Source organism: Scyliorhinus canicula, chromosome 20 (genome assembly GCF_902713615.1).
Source record: "Scyliorhinus canicula chromosome 20, sScyCan1.1, whole genome shotgun sequence".
Lineage (NCBI taxonomy): Eukaryota > Metazoa > Chordata > Chondrichthyes > Carcharhiniformes > Scyliorhinidae > Scyliorhinus > Scyliorhinus canicula.
The window spans coordinates 86,946,834-86,966,110 of record NC_052165.1 but is presented as its reverse complement, the minus strand read 5'-3'; the positions used below and the strand labels follow the sequence as shown (position 1 = coordinate 86,966,110).

At 49.9% G+C, this 19,277-nt stretch overlaps 1 long non-coding RNA gene across 1 annotated transcript; it reads left to right on the top strand.

Moving 5' to 3' along the window:
• Positions 1-2,341: 2,341 nt before the first annotated feature.
• On the top strand, positions 2,342-14,923 carry LOC119954616. The gene is made up of 2 exons (XR_005458275.1): positions 2,342-2,515; positions 13,175-14,923. It is a non-coding gene; the product is annotated as an uncharacterized LOC119954616 (long non-coding RNA).
• The last annotated feature ends 4,354 nt before the right edge of the window (positions 14,924-19,277 follow it).

Genomic DNA, 19,277 nt, shown 5'->3' with positions numbered 1-19,277 from the left:
GGCTATAGAGTCATTGGCGATGGCGCTAAGAGCGTCAAAGAACTGGAAGGGACTAGTCTGGTGGGGGGGGGGGGGGGGGGGTGGAGAGCACAGGGTCTTGTTGTATGCGGACGGCCTACTCCCTTCCCGTACCAGCCTTCCCGGACAGACGCCGGAATGTGGCGACTAGGGGCTTTTCACAGTAACTTCATTGAAGCCTACTCGTGACAATAAGCGATTTTCATTTCATTTTCATTTATATTTCTGACCCGTTAGGGGGATGGGAGAGATTATGCGGATTTAGGGGAATTTGGCCGGTTCTCGGGGTATAAATTGTACATGGGTAAGAGCAAGGGGGCAGCAGAGGAGACTGAGGGAGTTGCCGTTTAAAGTGGTGGGAGGGAGTTTTCGATACTTGGGAATTCAAGTGGCCCGGGAATGGGAGCAGCTACATAAATTAAATCTGGGCCGGTTAGTTGAACCAATGAAGGAGGACTTTTGGAGGTGGGACATGCTCCCGGTCTCACTGGTGGGGAGGGTACAGACCGTAAAGATGACGGTTCTCCCAAAATTTTTGTTTGTTTTCCAGTGTTTCCCTATTTTTATCCCAATGGCCTTTTTTAAGCGGGTTAATGCAGTGATCTCTGTGTTTCTATGGGCGGGCACACCCCGCGGGTAAGTGGTGTTGAGCGGACTTTAGGAATTACTACTAGGCAGCAAATATAGCCATGATCAGGGAGTGGGTAGTGGGGGAGGGGTCGGTGTGGGAGCGGGTAAAGGCGGCATCCTGTAAGGGCACAAGCTTAGGAGCACTAGTAATGACACCTCTGCCGTTTTCGTCGGCCCGGTACTCCACAAGCCTGGTGGTAGTGGCGCCTCTGAGAGTTTGGAGACAGTGGCGGAAGCCTATGGGAGTGAAGGGAACGTCGGTGTGGGCTACAATTTGTGGCAATCACCGGTTTGTCCTGGGGAGGTTGCATGGGGGTTTCGGAGGTGGCAGAGAGCAGGGATTGAGGGGCTGGGAGATCTGTTTATCGATGGGAGCTTCCCTTGTTTGGAGGATCTGAAGGAGTTTGATTTGCCGGATGGGAATGGGTTTCGCTATCTGGAGGTGAGGGACTTTGTGTAAAGGCAGGATTCGACCTTTCCGCTTCTACCGCCACAGGGGATACAGGATAAGGTAGTCTCTAGAACGGGGGTGGGGGAGGGGAAGGTCTCGGAAATCTATAAAGAACCTATGGAATGGGAGGGAACCGAGATAGGGGAGGTAAAGCTTAAATGGGAGGATAGTTGGGAAAGGAGTTACAGGCAGGTAGGATGCTCTGAGTAGAGTCAACACGTCCTCATCATGTGCCAGGCTCAGCCTGATACAATTCAAGGTGGTTCACTGGGCACACAAGATGGTGACCTGGATGAGCAGGTTTTTGGGGTGTGCAGGAGGGCCTGCAAATCATGTCCACATGTTTTGGGCATGCCCGAAGCTCAGGGCATTTGGCAAGGATTTGCCGATGTCATGTCCAAGGTGCTAAAAACGAGGGTGACGCCGAGTGGCGATTTTTGGAGTGTTGGAAGACTCGGGAGTCCAGGCGCGAGAGAGGCTGATGGATTTGCCTTTGCCACCTTGGTAGCCTGGAGACAGATTTTATTATCCTGGAGGGACTCGGAGCCCCCATAATCAGGGGTATGTGTTAGCGACATGGCACGGTTTCTGAGGCTTGAGAAAATTAAGTTCGCCCTGAGAGGATCAGTGTTTGGGTTCGTTCAGAGTTGGCAGCCGTTTATCGACTTCTTTGGGAAAAACTAAACTGTCAGCAGATACAATAAGGAGGGGGGGGGGGGGGGGGCAGGGAGAGTTTGTATAGTTTAGTTCAATTTAGGTGGGGTGAGCGAGAGAAGATGGAGGGACTGGGGAGTGTGTGTATAAGCTATGTTGGCGGGGTATGGTTGTTGGTTGGGGTGCTACGCACTGAATTATGTTTACATTTGTATCTTTTGTTGTTATAAAACCAGAAATGCCTTCATAAAATGTTTGTTAAAAAAAAATATTCACACTGCCTGCTGCCTCCCAACGGGGTTACTGTTCTGGTCGGTGCCTTCTTGGCCGACCTTTTATACAGCGGTAATAGAGAGTGCCTGCCCCACGCGGGAGAGCTCGCACTCTGAAAGGACCACGGGGAAGAAAATCATCCCCACCCCGTAGGCCCCGTGCGGAATATTACACAATGAATATCACATATTTTTATCGTCAGAGTAATGTCAATGTGAACTCTATTTCAGGTTCTAATCATTCCCCTGTGGTGAATTCATTCTTGTTAAGATTCAACACAAACCAATGTGAATATTTTGTTTTAATTTGTGTTTGTTCTGCAGGTCTGAACGCTGTCTGAAGGATGCTGTGCTGTACAGCAGCAGTTACCCTTGTAACGAGTGCTTAGCTTTAATTAAAGAAACCAAACGCATCACTGACGTCATTTGTGTGGCACCCAAAGATAAACAAGCTATGAAATCTTTCCCAGAGGGCTTGTCCCTCACTGTGGTAAGCAGCAGGAGAATAAGTATTTCATGAATATTTCATGAACAGGATGTTTCCTCAGTGTTGCACTTGTCAGATGGACGCAGACCATGACTGATAATCGGGCTCAGCCAGATTGGTCAGCTCTAATCTCAGTGCCCAGCCCCTGTTTAGTTAGACAATCTGATCTAGTCTAACAGATCCTTCCTTATAGAACGAAAGGAAAATCAGACAGAGAGTCTCCCCTTGTGGATAGGACTCTCCATGTCCAGGGGACAGAGCAGCGCTGGTCTGGATTTTAAAATGACTGAAACCACCCGGCCTGCTGGGACAAAACTCCAATTTTAACCTCAGAGTGAGGAGGAAATAATACCTGGAATAACACACATCATCCCAGAGAGATCTCAGTGAACTGTATAAGAGCAGGAAACTGAATGGAGGCAGAAAAGAACAAAAGGTTGAAAAAAAAGGCTGTGATCCCAGGAGGCAATGATGCAGCAATGATACTCAGGGAGGGAGCCCCAGGGTGGGAGTGGATGGAACATGGAACTGTCAGAGCTGATGGAACAGAGACCAGAGATATGAGTACGCAGACTCAGTGTCTCTGAGTGGAGAACTCAGTGACTGGATCCAGTAAGGCTAAGAGAAATAAAACACAGCAGAGTGTGCAAAACATGACTGGACAGATGGTCTGAGAAAGCAGGGCAGCACAATGGGCTAAATCGCTGGCTTTGAAAGTAGACCAAGCAGGCCAGTAGCGCGGTTCAATTCCCGTACCAGCCTCCCCGAACAGGCGCCGGAATGTGGCGACTAGGGGCTTTTCACAGTAACTTCATTGAAGTCTACTCGTGACAATAAGCGATTTTCATTTCATTTCATTTCATTTCATTCATTTCAAGGGAAGTCTAGATTAAACTGTATTGTACAGAATCATAGAATTTGCAGTGCAGAGGCCATTCGGTGCAGTGCAGAGACCATACAGTGGAAAGAGCACTGTACTTTAGCCCATGTCTCCACCCTATCCTCACAACCCAGTAACCACCTAACCTTTTGAACACGGAGGTGCAATTTAGCATGGCCAATCCAACTAACCTGCACACCTTTGGACTGTAGGAGGAAACTGAAGAACCTGGAGGAAATACACGCAGACATAGGGAGAAAGTACAAACTCCACAGTCACCCGAGGCCGGAATTGAACCCGGGACCCTGGAGGTGTGAGGCAGCAGTGCTAACCACTGTGCCACCCATTTATTTCAATGCAAGACGGGCAAGGCAGATAAACTCAGGGCATGGATGGGTTCATGGGACTGGAGTATTATAGCTGTTACTGAAACATGGCTAAGGGAGGTACAGGGCTGGCAGCTCAATGCTCCAGGGTACAGATGCTACAGAAAGATGGAACAGGAGAAAAGAGAGGAGGGGGAGTTCCGTTTTTGATTAGAGTCACAGATGTTAACAACATGAAAACAGGCCCTTCGGCCAAACTAGTTCATGCTGCCCAGTTTTTACTACTACACTACTCACAATTGCCCGCATTTGGCCCAGTTGGCATGGGTTTTCTCCAGGTGCTCCAGTTTCCTCCCACAGTCCAAAGTCCAAAGATGTGCAGGTTAAGTAGATTGGGCACGCTTAATTGCCCTTAGTGTCCAAAAAGGTTAGGTCGGGTTACTGGGTTACGAGGCTAGGTTGGAAGTGTGGGCTTAAGTGCGGTGCTCTTTCCAAAGGCTGGTGCAGACTCGATGGGCCGAATGGCTTCCTTCTGCACTGTACATTCTATGATTCTATGATTCCATGATATCCCTCTATACCCATCCTACTCATATAACTGTCTAAATGCTTTTTAAAAGGCAAAATTGTACCCGCCTCTACTGCTGCCTCTGGCAGCTCATTCCGGGCACTCACCACTCTCTGTGTGAAATAATTGCTCCTGTGGACCCTTTTGTATCTCTCCCCACTTACCTTAAACCTATGCCCTCTAGTTGTAGACTCCTCTACCTTTGGGAAAAGATGTTGTCCATCTACCTCATCTATGCCCCCATTATTTTATAGACCTCTATATGATCATCCTTTAGCCTCCTATGCTGCAGGGAAAATAGTCTCATTCTATCCAGCCTTGCTTAGAACTCAAAGCATCAAGTCCCTGCAGCATCCTCGTAAATCTTTTCTGCACTCTTTCTAGTTTAATAATATCCTTTCTATAATAGGGTGACCATAACTGTACAGAGATTTCCAACTGCGACCTTACTACTGTCTTTACAATCTCAGCAAAATGTCCCTACCAGAGTTGATTAGAAAAGGAGCCGAGCAGAGAAGACAGTGGAACAGTAATGGCAAGAGTTTTTGGGGGTTATTCCGGAGGCACAGCAGAAATTCATCCCAAAGAGGAGGAAACATGCTAAGGGGAGGACAAGGCATCCTTGGTTGACAAGGGAAGTCAAGGACAGCATAAAAGCTAAAGAAAAAGCATACAAAATGGCGAGGATTAGTGAGAAACCAAAGGATTGGGAAGCCTTTAAAAGCGAGCAGAGGACAACTAAAAAAGCAATAAGGGGAGAGAAGATAAAATATGAGTGGAAGCTAGCTAGTAATATAAAAGAAGATAGAGTTTTTTCAAAATATAAATGGTAAGAGAGAGGCAAAAATAGAAATTGTACCACTGGAAAATGTGACTGGAGAAGTAATAATTGGAAGCAAAGAAATGGCAGACGAACTGAATAGTTACTTTGCATCAGTCTTCACGGTGGAAGATACCAGTGGGATGCCAGAGCTCCAGGATAATCAGGGGGCAGAGGTGAGTGCAGTGGCCATCACTAAGGAGAAGGTTCTGAGGAACCGAAATGGAGAAGTCACCTGGACCGGATGGACTACACCCCAGGGTTCTAAAAGAGATAGCTGCAGAGATTGTGGAGGCATTGGTGGTGATCTTTCTGGAATCACTGGAGGCAGGAAGGATCCCAGAGGACAGGAAAGTGGCCAACGTAACACCCCTGTTTAAGAAGGGAGGGAGGCAGAAGATGAGAAATTATAGGCCGGGTAGCCTGACTTCATCATTGGTAAGAATTTAGAGTCCGTTATTAAAGATGAGATCGGGGAGTACTTGGAAGTGCATGGTAAAATAGGACTGTCAGCATGGCACTGTCAAAGAAAGATCATGTCTGACAAATCTGTTAGAGTTCTTTGAGGAGGTAACAAGGAAGTTAGATAAACGAGAACCAGTGGACATGATTTATTTAGACTTCCAGAATGCCTTTGACAAGGTGCCACTTAGGAGATTGTTAAATATGCTAAGAGTGTTAAGGGTAAGATCCTGGCATGGATAGAGGATTGGCTGACTGGCAGATGGCAGAGTGGGAATAAAGGGGAATTTTTCAGGATGGCAGCCGATGACTAGTGGTTTGTCTCAGGGATCTGTGCTGGGACACAACTTTTGACAACATACATTAATAATCTGGAAGAAGCAACTGAAGGTACTATTGCTAAGTTTGCAGATGATACAAATATCTGAAGAGGGACCGGTAGTATTAAGGAAGCAAGGGGGCTGCAGAAGGATTTGGACAGGCTAGGAGAATGGGCAATGAAGTGGCAGATGAAATACAATGTGGAAAAGTGTGAGGTTATGCACTTTGGAAGGAGGAATTTAGGCATAGACTATTTTCTAAATGGGGAAATGCTTAGGAAATCAGAAGCACAAAGGGACTTAGGAGTCCTTGTTCATGATTCTCTGAGGTTAACGTGCAGGTTCAGTCAGCAGTTAGGAAGGCAAATGCAAAGTTAGCATTCATGTTTAAGAGGGCTAGATTACAAGACCAGGGATGTACTTCTGAGTAAGGCTCTGGTCAGACCCCATTTGGAGTATTGTGAGCAGTTTTGGAACATGTATCTGAGGAAAGATGTGCTGGCCTTGGAAAAGGTCCAGAGGAAGTTCACAAGAATGATCTCTGGAGTGAACAGCTTGTTGTATGAGGAACAGTTGAGGACTCTGGGTTTGTACTCATTGGAGTTTAGAAGGATGAGTGGGGATCTTATTGAAACTTACAGGATACTGCGAGGCCTGGATAGATTGGACGTGATAAGGATTTTTCCACTTGTCGGAAAAACTAGAAGCAGAAGACACCATCTTAGACTAAAGGGACGATCCTTTAAAATAGAGATGAGGAGGAATTTCTTCAGGCAGAGGGTGGTGAATCTGTGGAACTCTTTGCCGCAGAAGGCTGTGGAGGCCAAATCACTGAGTGTTTTTAAGACAGAGATAGATAGGTTTTTGATTAGTAAGGGGATCAGGGGTTATGGGGAGAAGGCAGGAGAATGGGGATGAGAAAAATAACAGCCATGATTGAATGGCAGAGCAGACCCGATGGGCCGAGTGGTCTAATTCTGCTTCTATGTGTTATGGTCTTATGGTCCCAACTCCTGTATTCAATGTTCTGACCAATGAAACCAAGCATGCCGAATCAAGCATCCACTATGCCACCAATCATATTACCACCCTATTTTTCTTGCAGCTATCTGTAATCTCCTTACATATTTGCTCCTCAATTTCCTGCTGATTATTTGGGAGCCTGTAGAACAGTCCTACCAAAGTGATCTCTCCGTTATTATTTTCCATATGGACTCAGTGGGCAAACCCTTGGATATATAGAACATAGAACATTACAGCGCAGTACAGGCCCTTCGGCCCTCGATGTTGCGCCGTCCTGTGAAACTCCTCTAAAGTCCCTCTACACTTCCCTTATCGTCTATATGCCTATCCAATGACCATTTGAATGCGTTTAGTGTTGGCGAGTCCACTACTGTTGCAGGCAGGGCATTCCACGCCCTTACTACTCTCTGAGTAAAGAACCTACCTCTGACATCTGTCCTATATCTATCTCCCCTCAATTTAAAGCTATGTCCCTTGTGCTAGACATCACCATCCGAGGAAAAAGGCTCTCACTGTCCACCCTGTCTAATCCTCTGATCATCTTGTATGCCTCAATTAAGTCACCTCTTAACCTTCTTCTCTTTAACGAAAACAGCCTCAAGTCCTTCAGCCTTTCCTCATATGATCTTCCATCCATACCAGGCAACATCCTTGTAAATCTCCTCTGTACCCTTTCCAATGCTTCCACCCTTCCTATAATGCGGCGACCAGAACTGCACGCAATACTCCAAATGCGGCCGCACCAGAGTTTTGTACAACTGCAACATGACCTCATGGCTACGAAACTCAATTCCTCTACCAATAAAAGCTAACACACCGTACGCATTCTTAACCAGCCTCTTAACCTGGGTGGCAACTTTCAGGGATCTATTGACATGGACACCGAGATCTCCCTGCTCGTCCACACTACCAAGAATCTTACCATTAGTCCAGTACTCTGTCTTCCTGTTATTCCTTCCAAAATGAATCACCTCACACTTTTCTGCATTAAACTCCATTTGCCACCTGTCAACCCAGCTCTGCAGCTTATCTATGTCCCTCTGTAACTTGTAACATCCTTCTGCACTGTCCACAACTCCACCGACTTTAGTGTCATCTGCAAATTTACTCACCCATCCTTCTACGCCCTCCTCCAGGTCATTTATAAAAATGACAAACAGCAGCGGCCCCAAAACAGATCCTTGTGGTACACCACTAGTAACTGGACACCAGTCAGAACATTTCCCACCAGCCACCACCCTTTGTCTTCTATCAGCTAGCCAATTTCCGATCCAAACTGCTAAATCACCCTGAATCCCATGCCTCTGTATTTTCTGCAATAGCCTACTGTGGGGAACCTTATCAAACGCTTTACTGAAATCCATATACACCACATCAACTGCTTTACCCTCATCCATCTGTTTGGTCACCTTCTCGAAGAATTCAATGAGGTTTGTGAGGCACAACCTACCCTTCACAAAACCATGTTGACTATCTCTAATCAAATTATTCCTTTCCAGATGATTATACATCCTATCTCTTATAAACCTTTCCAAGACTTTTCCCACTACAGAAGTAAGGCTCACTGGTCTATAGTTACCGGGGTTATCTCTACTCCCCTTCTTGAACAAGGGGACAACATTTGCTATCCTCCAGTCTTCTGGCACTATTCCTGTAGACAAAGATGACTTAAAGATCAAAGCCAAGGGCTCAGCAATCTCCTCCCTTGCTTCCCAGAGAATCCTAGGATAAATCCCATCCGGCCCAGGGGACTTATCTATTTTCACACTTTCCAGAATCTCTAACACCTCCTCCTTCTGAACCTCAAGCCCTTCTAGTCTAGTAGCCTGTACCTCAGTATTTCCCCTCAATACTGCCGTGATATTATTCCAAATCTTGTTGGGGAACCAAGAAGGTAGATGAGGGTAGTACAGCCGCCATTGTCTGCATGGACTTTAGCAAGGCCTTTGACATGGCACTGCATGGTAGGTTGTTGCATGAGATTAAATCTCACGGGATCCAGGTGAGGTAGCCAATTGGATACAAAATTGGCTTGATGACCAAAGACAAAGGGTGGTTGTGGAGGGTTGTTTTTCAAACTGGAGACCTGTGACTAGCAGTGGCCTCAGGGACCAGTGCTGGGTCCACTGTTATTTGTTATTTCTCTTAATGATTTGGATGATAATTTAGGAGGCATTGTTAGTAAGTTTGCAGATGACACAATGATTGCTTGTATAGTGGACAGTGAGAAGGTTATCTCAGATTGCAATGGGATCTTGATCAATTGGGCCAGTGGGCAGATGAATGGCAGATGGTTTAATTTAGATAAATTTGAGGTGATGCATTTTGGTAGATCGAATCAGGGCAGGACCTATTCAGTGAATGGTAGGGAGTTGGGGAGAGTTATAGAACAACGAGCTCTAGGACAAATTGGGCTGAAGGGCCTGTTTCCATGCTGTAAACCTCTATGACTCTATGACTGGGAGGGAGAGTTAGGGTCACACAGGGAGAGAGAGTTGTGATTACACAGGGAGAGAGAGTTGGGGTCACACAGGGAGAGAGATTTGGGGTCACACAGGGAGAGAGCATGTGTTTCACAGCATGAGAGGTGGGGTCATACAGGGAAAGAGAGTTGGCGCCACATGGAGAGAGAGAGGTGGGGTCACATGGAGAGAGAGGTGGGGTCACATGGAGAGAGAGAGTTGGGGCTATACAGCGAAAGAGAGTTGGAGTTCCAAAGGGAGAGAATTGGGATCACAGAGAGAGAGAGAGTTGGGGTCACACAGGGTGAGAGAGTTGGAGTTACGCAGGGAGAGAAAGTGCGGTCACACAGGGTGAGAGAGAGTTGGGGTCACACAGGGAGAGAGGGTTGGGGTCACACAGGGAGAGAGAGTTGGGCTCACAAAGAGAGAGAAAGAGATAGAGACGTGGACACACAGAGAGAGTTGGGTTCACACAGAGAGAGAGATGGGGTCACAGAGAGAGACAAAGATGGGCTCACACAGAGAGAGAGATGGGGTCACAGAGAGAGAGAGATGGGCTCACAGAAAGAGAGAGAGTTGTGGACACACAGGGAGAGAGAGATGGGCTCACATAGGGAGAGAGAGTTGAGCTCACAGAGAGAGAGTTGTGCACAGACAGAACAAAGAACAAAGAAAAGTACAGCACAGGAACAGGCCCTTCGGCCCTCCAAGCCTGTGCCGACCATGCTGCCCGTCTAACTAAAATCGTCTGCACATCCGGGGTCCGTCACCCTCTATTCCCATCCTATTCATGTATTTATAAAGATGCTCCTTAAATGTCACTATCGTCCCTGCTGATGTAAGCTTTGTGGACTGCGTTTGATGCAGCGTAGAGAGAGGCAGGCTTCCAACACTTGATGAGATGCAACACAATTTTATTTAACATCTAACTATATTGCATGCTTATCTGTGGGTTGAGACTATGCTGACTTGACTGGAGACCTGAGGCTTACCTGACCAGACTAACTGACTACCACAGGGTGTTTGTACTAGCTGCTGCTCACGAGCTCCGACTGTCTCAGAGGCTGGATCCCGAGAGAGCGGGAAAACTGGTGCCCTCTGGCTTTATAGTGGTCATGTCCTGTCTGGTGATTGGCTGCTGTATTCTGCGTTCTCACTGGTCATCCTGTGTCAATCACTGTGTGTCTGTACTCCATCATATACATGGATGTATATTATGACACCTGCTTCCACCACCTCCTCCGGCAGCAAGTTCCAGGCACCCACTACCTTCTGTGTAAAGAGGGTAGAGAGAGTGAGTTGGGCACGGAGAGAGAGATGGGCTCACACAGGGAGAAAGAGTTGGACTCACAAAGAGAGAGAGAGATGAGCTCACACAGGGAGAAAGAGATGGGGTCACAGAGAGAGAGAGAGAGTTAGGGTCACACAGGGAGAGAGAGTTGGGGTCACAGAGAGAAAGAGTTGGGGTCATAGGGAGAGAGAGTTGGGGGTCACACAGGGAGAGAGAGATGGGGGTCACAGAGAGAGCGAGTTGGGGTCACAGGGAGAGATAGTTGGGGTCACACAGGGAGAGAGAGTTGGGGTCACAGAGAGAGCAAGTGGGTCACACAGGGAGAGATAGAGTTGAGCTCACAGAACGAGAGAGTTGGGGTCACAGTGAGAGAGAGTTGGGGTCACACAGGGAGAGAGAGTTGGGGTCACACAGGGAGAGAGAGTTGGGGTCACACAGGGAGAGAGAGTTGGGGTCACACAGGGAGAGAGAGTTGGGGTCAGAGAGATAGAGTTGGGGCCACACAGGGAGAGTGAGTTGGGGTCAGAGAGAAAGAGAGAGAGAGAGAGAGTTGGGGCCACACAGGGAGAGAGAGTTGGGGTCAGAGAGAGAGAGTTTCTCTTTTCCTTCTCCTCTTTCTTTCTCACCCCATTTCCTGCTCATTCTGACTCCTATATCCTTCTCGACTTTCCTTTCTCTTCTGCTTCTTCTCATTTTCCTCCTCAGCACTCTCTTCTCTTCATCCCATACTCTCCCCCTCCACTGTTCCCCATTCTACCTGTTCCGTCTCCTCCTCACTCCCCTTTTCACTCTCCTTCCACTTCCCCATCTCCCCTCGTCCTCCTCTGCTCTCACTTTTCTTTTAAATATGTTCCCCTTTCTCCTCTCTCCCTTCTCTCCCTCACCTTCCCTCTATTACACTCTCCCCCTCTGTTTAATGCTCCTCCCTCTCAACTCTCCGATTACTGCAAAACTATTGATTTTTGTTATCGCCTCCCTCTGACTTTGTGTCTCTCATCTCACCCCTCTCTTCAGGCCTCTTCTTTGCCCCTCCCATTCTCTTTCTCTCCTCTCCTCCCCCACTCTGTATTTTCTCTTTCTCTCCCAGTCCCTCCCTTCATTCCTCTCTTGCCTTTCTAGGTTTTCTCTCCCCTCCTTTCCCACACCCTCTCTCTCTCTCGTCTCCTTTTTCTCTCCTCCTCCCCATCACCCTCTCTCTCTAGTCTCTTTTTTCTCTCCCCTTCTCCCTGCTTCTCTTTCCATTTTCAAATTCCTTCTCCTTCTTCCGCCCATCCTCTTCTCCTGCATGACCTCCTCCGGACCCTTCTCCCTCACCCCGTCTCAGAAAGAATCATCATGTAGGAGTTTTTGCTGCAGTTATGTCGACAATGCGGACATCAGCACTAAAACTTGAAATCCTCCATGGAGAATACAGAGACTTTCTCTAATGGGATAAATCCTCTTCCCAGTTTCCAATCTGCTACAAATACAATAACAGCCAGAGTGTAACTCCGCGATGTAGCAGTCCTGGGTGTGTTTGATGGGGACAGTGTAGAGGGAGCTTTACTCTGTATCTAACCCCGTGCTGTACCTGTCCCGGGAGTGTTTGATGGGGACAGTGTAGAGGGAGCTTTACTCTGCATCTAACCTGTGCTATACCTGTCATGGGAGCTTTTGATGGCAACAATATTGAGGGAGCTTTACTCTACATTGAACTCCATGCTGGACCTATCCTAGGAGAGTTTAATAGGGACAATGTAGAGGGAGCTTTACTCTGTATCTCACCCTGTGTTGTACCTCTCCTGAGAGTGTTGATGGGGACAGGGTGGAGGAAGCTTTATTCTGTATCCATCCCTGTGCTATACCAATCCCGGGAGTGCTTATGGAGACAGTGTAGAGGGAGCTTTATTCTCTATCTAACCCCGTGCTGTATCTGTCCTGGGAGTGTTTGATGGGGACAGTGTAGAGGGAGCTTTACTCCGTATTTAACCCCGTGCTGTACCTGCCCTGGGAGTGTTTGATGGGGACAGTGTAAAGGGAGCTTTACTCTGTATCCAACCCCGTGCTGTACCTGTCCTGGGAGTGTTTGATGGGGACAGTGTAGAGGGAGCTTTACTCTGTATCTAACCCCGTGATGTACCTGTCCTGGGAGCGTTTGATGAGGACAGTGTAGAGGAAGCTTTACTCTGTATCTAACCCAGTGTTGTACCTAATCTGGGAATCTTTACCTTAACTCAAGCAGAAGGTGAATCCAAATTCCTTAATCTCACACTCCGTTAAGCAAAATAAATCATTTAACAACATAAAAATATCAACGATATTTTCAAATGACAGAGGTATCAAAACATCAATATCAGACTTGTCCTGAGAATTCTAGTTTGTACCTGCAGATGGAGCACGGGAGTTCCTGTCTGAAAAGCTTCAGGAGGATTTAGATAATCTGAGTTAAAGATGTTTGATGTCTTTCTGTTACTCAGATTTCACATTAATTGTGATGTTATTTATTTGTTCCCTCCTTTCTCCCATTGTAGTGGACACAAGATTTGGGAATCACGGAAAAGACATGCAGAAAAATCTAGGCAACCTGGTATTGGAGAGGGAGTGGGTGATCGTGTGTGTACAAAACTGAGTAAAAGTCATAACTGGCAACTTCCAGCAATTGTCCTGTCAAGAGTGGGTCAAACAGGATGTTCAAAAGTTTCAAATAGTTTGGATCCTGGCTAAAGTCTAATTCTCCTGGTGCAAAGTGCATTTCTGCATAATATCTGGATGAGATTGTGGTTTGCACCATTTTGTTTCTGTCTCACCATCAATTCCTCGCCTTTAATGGATCACCATCCAATGGAAATACCTCCCTCCATCAGTACAGCCTTTGATAATCTACTCTTCAAACAACTTCACTCACTGCCACATCTGTCTCTGAACATGGAGAACATTTCATCAATCTTTCAGACTGACTTCACCAACTTACACCAACACCAACCCACGAGGGGATTTATCGCTTTAACTCTGGACACTCTCCAGTTGTTCTTCTATTTCCTGTTTAGCTTGGAGTTAGAAGGTTGGGAATTTAAGTCTAATTCCAGGACTTTCACGCAATAATCTGGACTGAGACTTCTATGCAATGTCTAGGGTATGCTGCACTGTCATAGGTTCTGTATTTTTTTGGTATGAGAAAGACATTGACAGGATATGATGTACAAATGGTTTAACTATTCGCCATCAGATCTGACGGGACCACATAAACCAGCTTTGCTACAACTGCTCACTATTCCAGCATCAGCCTGGATTGCAAAAATAACCCCCAACTTTTTTACTCGACTGCAAACTGTCTTCATCAACTTCTCTCCCCTGTCTCCCCCACCCTGTCAAACTTATTTGTCACAAGATTGAGACAACCTGATTGGTTGCCTCTGCTACAATCTCCCTTTCCTGCTCTGTCTCACTGGGACGGGCTTTGCCTTAAATTCCCTCACCCGACCCTCGGCCTGAACTTTCTCAAATTTCTCTCCGTTCTCCATTCCTGCTCTCTCCAAGCTCAACCTATCATTGAGAAAGACCCACCTCCTGCTCCTTCACCCCAACTCTCTCTCATCTGAAAGAGGCGGCACGGTAGCAGAGTGATTAGCACTGCTGCCTCACAGCTCCAGGGACCCAGGTTCAATTCCAGCCTTGGGTGACTCTCTGTGTGGAGTTTGCACTTTCTCCCCGTGTCTGTGTGGGTTTCCACCGGATGCTCCGGTTTCCTCCCACAGTCCAAAGATGTGCAGGTCTAGTGGATTGGCCATGCTAAATTGCCCCTTAGTCTAAAAGGTTAGGTGGGGTTACTGGATTCCGGGAATAGGGTGCAGGTGTGGTCTTAAGTAGGGTGTTCTTTCCAAAGGCCAGTGCTAATTCAATTGGCCGAATGGCCTCCTTCTGCACTGTAAAGTCTATGATTCTATGACTGCAGATGACCCAACCTCCCCTCCAGGCCACCATGTTAGCCAGTATTGTAAACATTTCTCTCTAATCAGGTGTGTCTCTCTCCCTTTTAAGTCTGTCTCCTCAAAACACCAACCCTTGACCCCACTGTCATGGGAGTGTCCCTTTAAGAAAGGTGCTTGTCTAATCACATGGCTTCAGTGATGTAGTTTGTGTGTGTGGAGCTGGGCTGTGGCTCTGTAAGTTTTTACTTACGCTTTGACGTTTTTAGACTGGTTTGAACTGCATAGGTTGAAAGAAGTGTCTCTCTATCTTCATTTTAAAAGAAGTCTGTTGAATAAAAGCTTAAAGTCAGGCTCTTGAGCTCATCTTAGCAAAATTCAACAAACAGTTATAGGTCAGGTGAAGTTTGGAGTTTTCTAAATCCTGGGCCATAATACCGCTCCAATCTCCTACCGCTTCTAATCTCCCTCCATTCTCCAACTTCCCTCCGTCTCCAATCTCCCTACCATCTCCAATCTCCAACCCATCTCCAAAGTCCCTCCCATCTCCAATCTACCACTCGTCTCCGACCTCCCATCATCTCGAAACTCCCTCTCGTCTCTAACCTCTCTCCTGCCTCTGTCCTCCCTCCAATCTCCAACCTCCCGCCCGTCTCCAAACTCCCTCCCTCCTCTAACCTCACTATAATCTCCAACCTCTCTTCTGTCTCCAACCTCCCTCCCACTTCTGACCTCCCTCCCATCTCCAACCTCCCTGCCTGTCTCCAAACTCCCTCCCTCCTCAACCACACTCTAATCTCCAACCTCCCTCCCGTCTCCAACCTCCCTCCCGTCTCCAACCTCCCACCCGTCTCCAACCGCCCTCCCGTCTCCAACCTCCCTCCCGTCTCCAACCTCCCTCCCGTCTCCAACCTCCCTCCTGTCTCCAACCTCCCTCCCGTCTCCAACCTCCCTCCCGTCTCCAACCACCCTCCCGTCTCCAACCTCCCTCCCGTCTCCAACCTCCCTCCCGTCTCCAACCTCCCTCTCGTCTCCAACCTCCCTCCCGTCTCCAACCTCCCTCCCGTCTCCAACCTCCCTCTCGTCTCCAACCTGCCTCCTGTCTCCAACCTGCCTCCCGTCTCCAACCTCCCTCCCTTCTCCAACCTCTCTCCCATCACCAACGTCTCGCCCATCTCCAACCTCTCTCCCATCTCCAACCTCCCTCCCATCTCCAACCTCCCTCCCATCTCCAACCTCCCCCCCATCTCCAACCTCCCTCCCGTCTCCAACCTCCCTCCCACCTCCAACCTCCCTCCCGTCTCCAACCTCTCTCCCGTCTCCAACCTCTCTCCCGTCTCCAACCTCTCTCCCGTCTCCCACCTCCCTCTCGTCCCCAACCTGCCTCCCGTCTCCAACCTCCCTCCCTTCTCCAACCTCTCTCCCATCTCCAACCTCTCTCCCATCTCCAACCTCTCTCCCATCTCCAACCTCTCTCCCATCTCCAACCTCTCTCCCATCTCCAACCTCTCTCCCATCTCCAACCTCTCTCCCATCTCCAACCTCCCTCCCATCTCCAACCTCCCTCCCATCTCCAACCTCCCTTCCATCTCCAACCTCCCTACCATCTCCAACCTCCCTCCCATCTCCAACCTCCCTCCCATCTCCAACCTCCCTCCCATCTCCAACCTCCCTCCCATCTCCAACCACCCTCCCATCTCCAACCTCACTCTCATCTCCAACCTGCCTCCTGTCTCCAACCTCCCTCCCATCTCCAACCTCTCTCCCATCTCCAACCTCCCTCCCATCTCCAACCTCCCTCCCATCTCCAACCTCCCTCCCATCTCCAACATTCCTTCAGTATCCATCTTCCCTCCAGTCTCCGTCCTCCCTCCCATATCCAACCTCTCCCCCATCTCCAACCTCCCTCCCGTCTCCAACCTCTCTCCCGTCTCCAACCTCTCTCCCGTCTCCAACCTCTCTCCCGTCTCCCACCTCCCCCTCGTCCCCAACCTGCCTCCCGTCTCCAACCTCCCTCCCTTCTCCAACCTCTCTCCCATCTCCAACCTCTCTCCCATCTCCAACCTCTCTCCCATCTCCAACCTCTCTCCCATCTCCAACCTCCCTCCCGTCTCCAACCTCTCTCCCGTCTCCAACCTCTCTCCCGTCTCCAACCTCTCTCCCGTCTCCCACCTCCCTCTCGTCCCCAACCTGCCTCCCGTCTCCAACCTCCCTCCCTTCTCCAACCTCTCTCCCATCTCCAACCTCTCTCCCATCTCCAACCTCTCTCCCATCTCCAACCTCTCTCCCATCTCCAACCTCTCTCCCATCTCCAACCTCCCTCCCATCTCCAACCTCCCTCCCATCTCAAACCTCCCTTCCATCTCCAACCTCCCTACCATCTCCAACCTCCCTCCCATCTCCAACCTCCCTCCCATCTCCAACCTCCCTCCCATCTCCAACCTCCCTCCCATCTCCAACCACCCTCCCATCTCCAACCTCACTCTCATCTCCAACCTGCCTCCTGTCTCCAACCTCCCTCCCATCTCCAACCTCTCTCCCATCTCCAACCTCCCTCCCATCTCCAACCTCCCTCCCGTCTCCAACCTCCCTCCCGTCTCCAACCTCCCTCATGTCTCCAACCTGCCTCCTGTCTCCAACCTGCCTCCCGTCTCCAACCTCCCTCCCTTCTCCAACCTCTCTCCCATCACCAACGTCTCGCCCATCTCCAACCTCTCTCCCATCTCCAACCTCCCTCCCATCTCCAACCTCCCTCCCATCTCCAACCTCCCCCCCATCTCCAACCTCCCTCCCGTCTCCAACCTCCCTCCCACCTCCCTCCCGTCTCCAACCTCTCTCCCGTCTCCAACCTCTCTCCCGTCTCCAACCTCTCTCCCGTCTCCCACCTCCCGCTCGTCCCCAACCTGCCTCCCGTCTCCAACCTCCCTCCCTTCTCCAACCTCCCTCCCATCTCCAACCTCTCTCCCATCTCCAACCTCTCTCCCATCTCCAACCTCTCTCCCATCTCCAACCTCTCTCCCATCTCCAACCTCTCTCCCATCTCCAACCTCCCTCCCATCTCCAACCTCCCTCCCATCTCCAACCTCCCTTCCATCTCCAACCTCCCTACCATCTCCAACCTCCCTCCCATCTCCAACCTCCCTCCCATCTCCAACCTCCCTCCCATCTCCAACCTCCCTCCCATCTCCAACCACCCTCCCATCTCCAACCTCACTCTCATCTCCAACCTGCCTCCTGTCTCCAACCTCCCTCCCATCTCCAACCTCTCTCCCATCTCCAACCTCCCTCCCATCTCCAACCTCCCTCCCATCTCCAACCTCCCTCCCATCTCCAACATCCCTTCAGTATCCATCTTCCCTCCAGTCTCCGTCCTCCCTCCCATATCCAACCTCTCCCCCATCTCCAACCTCCCTCCCGTCTCCAACCTCTCTCCCGTCTCCAACCTCTCTCCCGTCTCCAACCTCTCTCCCGTCTCCCACCTCCCTCTCGTCCCCAACCTGCCTCCCGTCTCCAACCTCCCTCCCTTCTCCAACCTCTCTCCCATCTCCAACCTCTCTCCCATCTCCAACCTCTCTCCCATCTCCAACCTCTCTCCCATCTCCAACCTCCCTCCCGTCTCCAACCTCTCTCCCGTCTCCAACCTCTCTCCCGTCTCCAACCTCTCTCCCGTCTCCCACCTCCCTCTCATCCCCAACCTGCCTCCCGTCTCCAACCTCCCTCCCTTCTCCAACCTCTCTCCCATCTCCAACCTCTCTCCCATCTCCAACCTCTCTCCCATCTCCAACCTCTCTCCCATCTCCAACCTCTCTCCCATCTCCAACCTCTCTCCCATCTCCAACCTCCCTCCCATCTCCAACCTCCCTCCCATCTCCAACCTCCCTCCCATCTCCAACCTCCCTCCCATCTCCAACCTCCCTCCCATCTCCAACCTCCCTCCCATCTCCAACCTCCCTCCCATCTCCAACCTCCCTCCCATCTCCAACCTCCCTCCCATCTCCAACCTCACTCTCATCTCCAACCTGCCTCCTGTCTCCAACCTCCCTCCCATCTCCAACCTCTCTCCCATCTCCAACCTCCCTCCCATCTCCAACCTCCCTCCCATCTCCAACCTCCATCCCATCTCCAACATCCCTTCAGTATCCATCTTCCCTCCAGTCTCCGTCCCTCCCATATCCAACCTCTCCCCCATCTCCAACCTCCCTCCTATCTCCAACCTCCCTCCCATCTCCAACATCCCTTCAGTATCCGTCTTCCCTCCAGTCTCCGTCCTCCCTCCCATATCCAACCTCACTCCATCTCCAACCTCCCTCCCGTCTCCCATTACCCTCCCGCCTCCAATCTCACTCCCGTCTCCAATCTCCCTCCCGTCTCCAACCTCCCTCCCGTCTCCAACCACCCTCCCGTCTCCAACCTCCCTCCCGTCTCCAACCTGCCTCCCGTCTCCAACCTTGCTCCCGTCTCCAACCTCCCTCCCGTCTCCAACCTCCCTCCCGTCTCCAACCTCCCTCCCGTCTCCAACCTCCCTCCCGTCTCCAACCTCCCTCCCGTCTCTAACCTCCCTCCCGTCTCCAACCTCCCTCCCGTCTCCAACCTCCCTCCCGTCTCCAACCTCCCTCCCGTCTCCAACATCCCTTCAGTATCCGTCTTCGCTCCAGTCTCCGTCCTCCCTCCCATATCCAACCTCACTCCATCTCCAACCTCCCTCCCG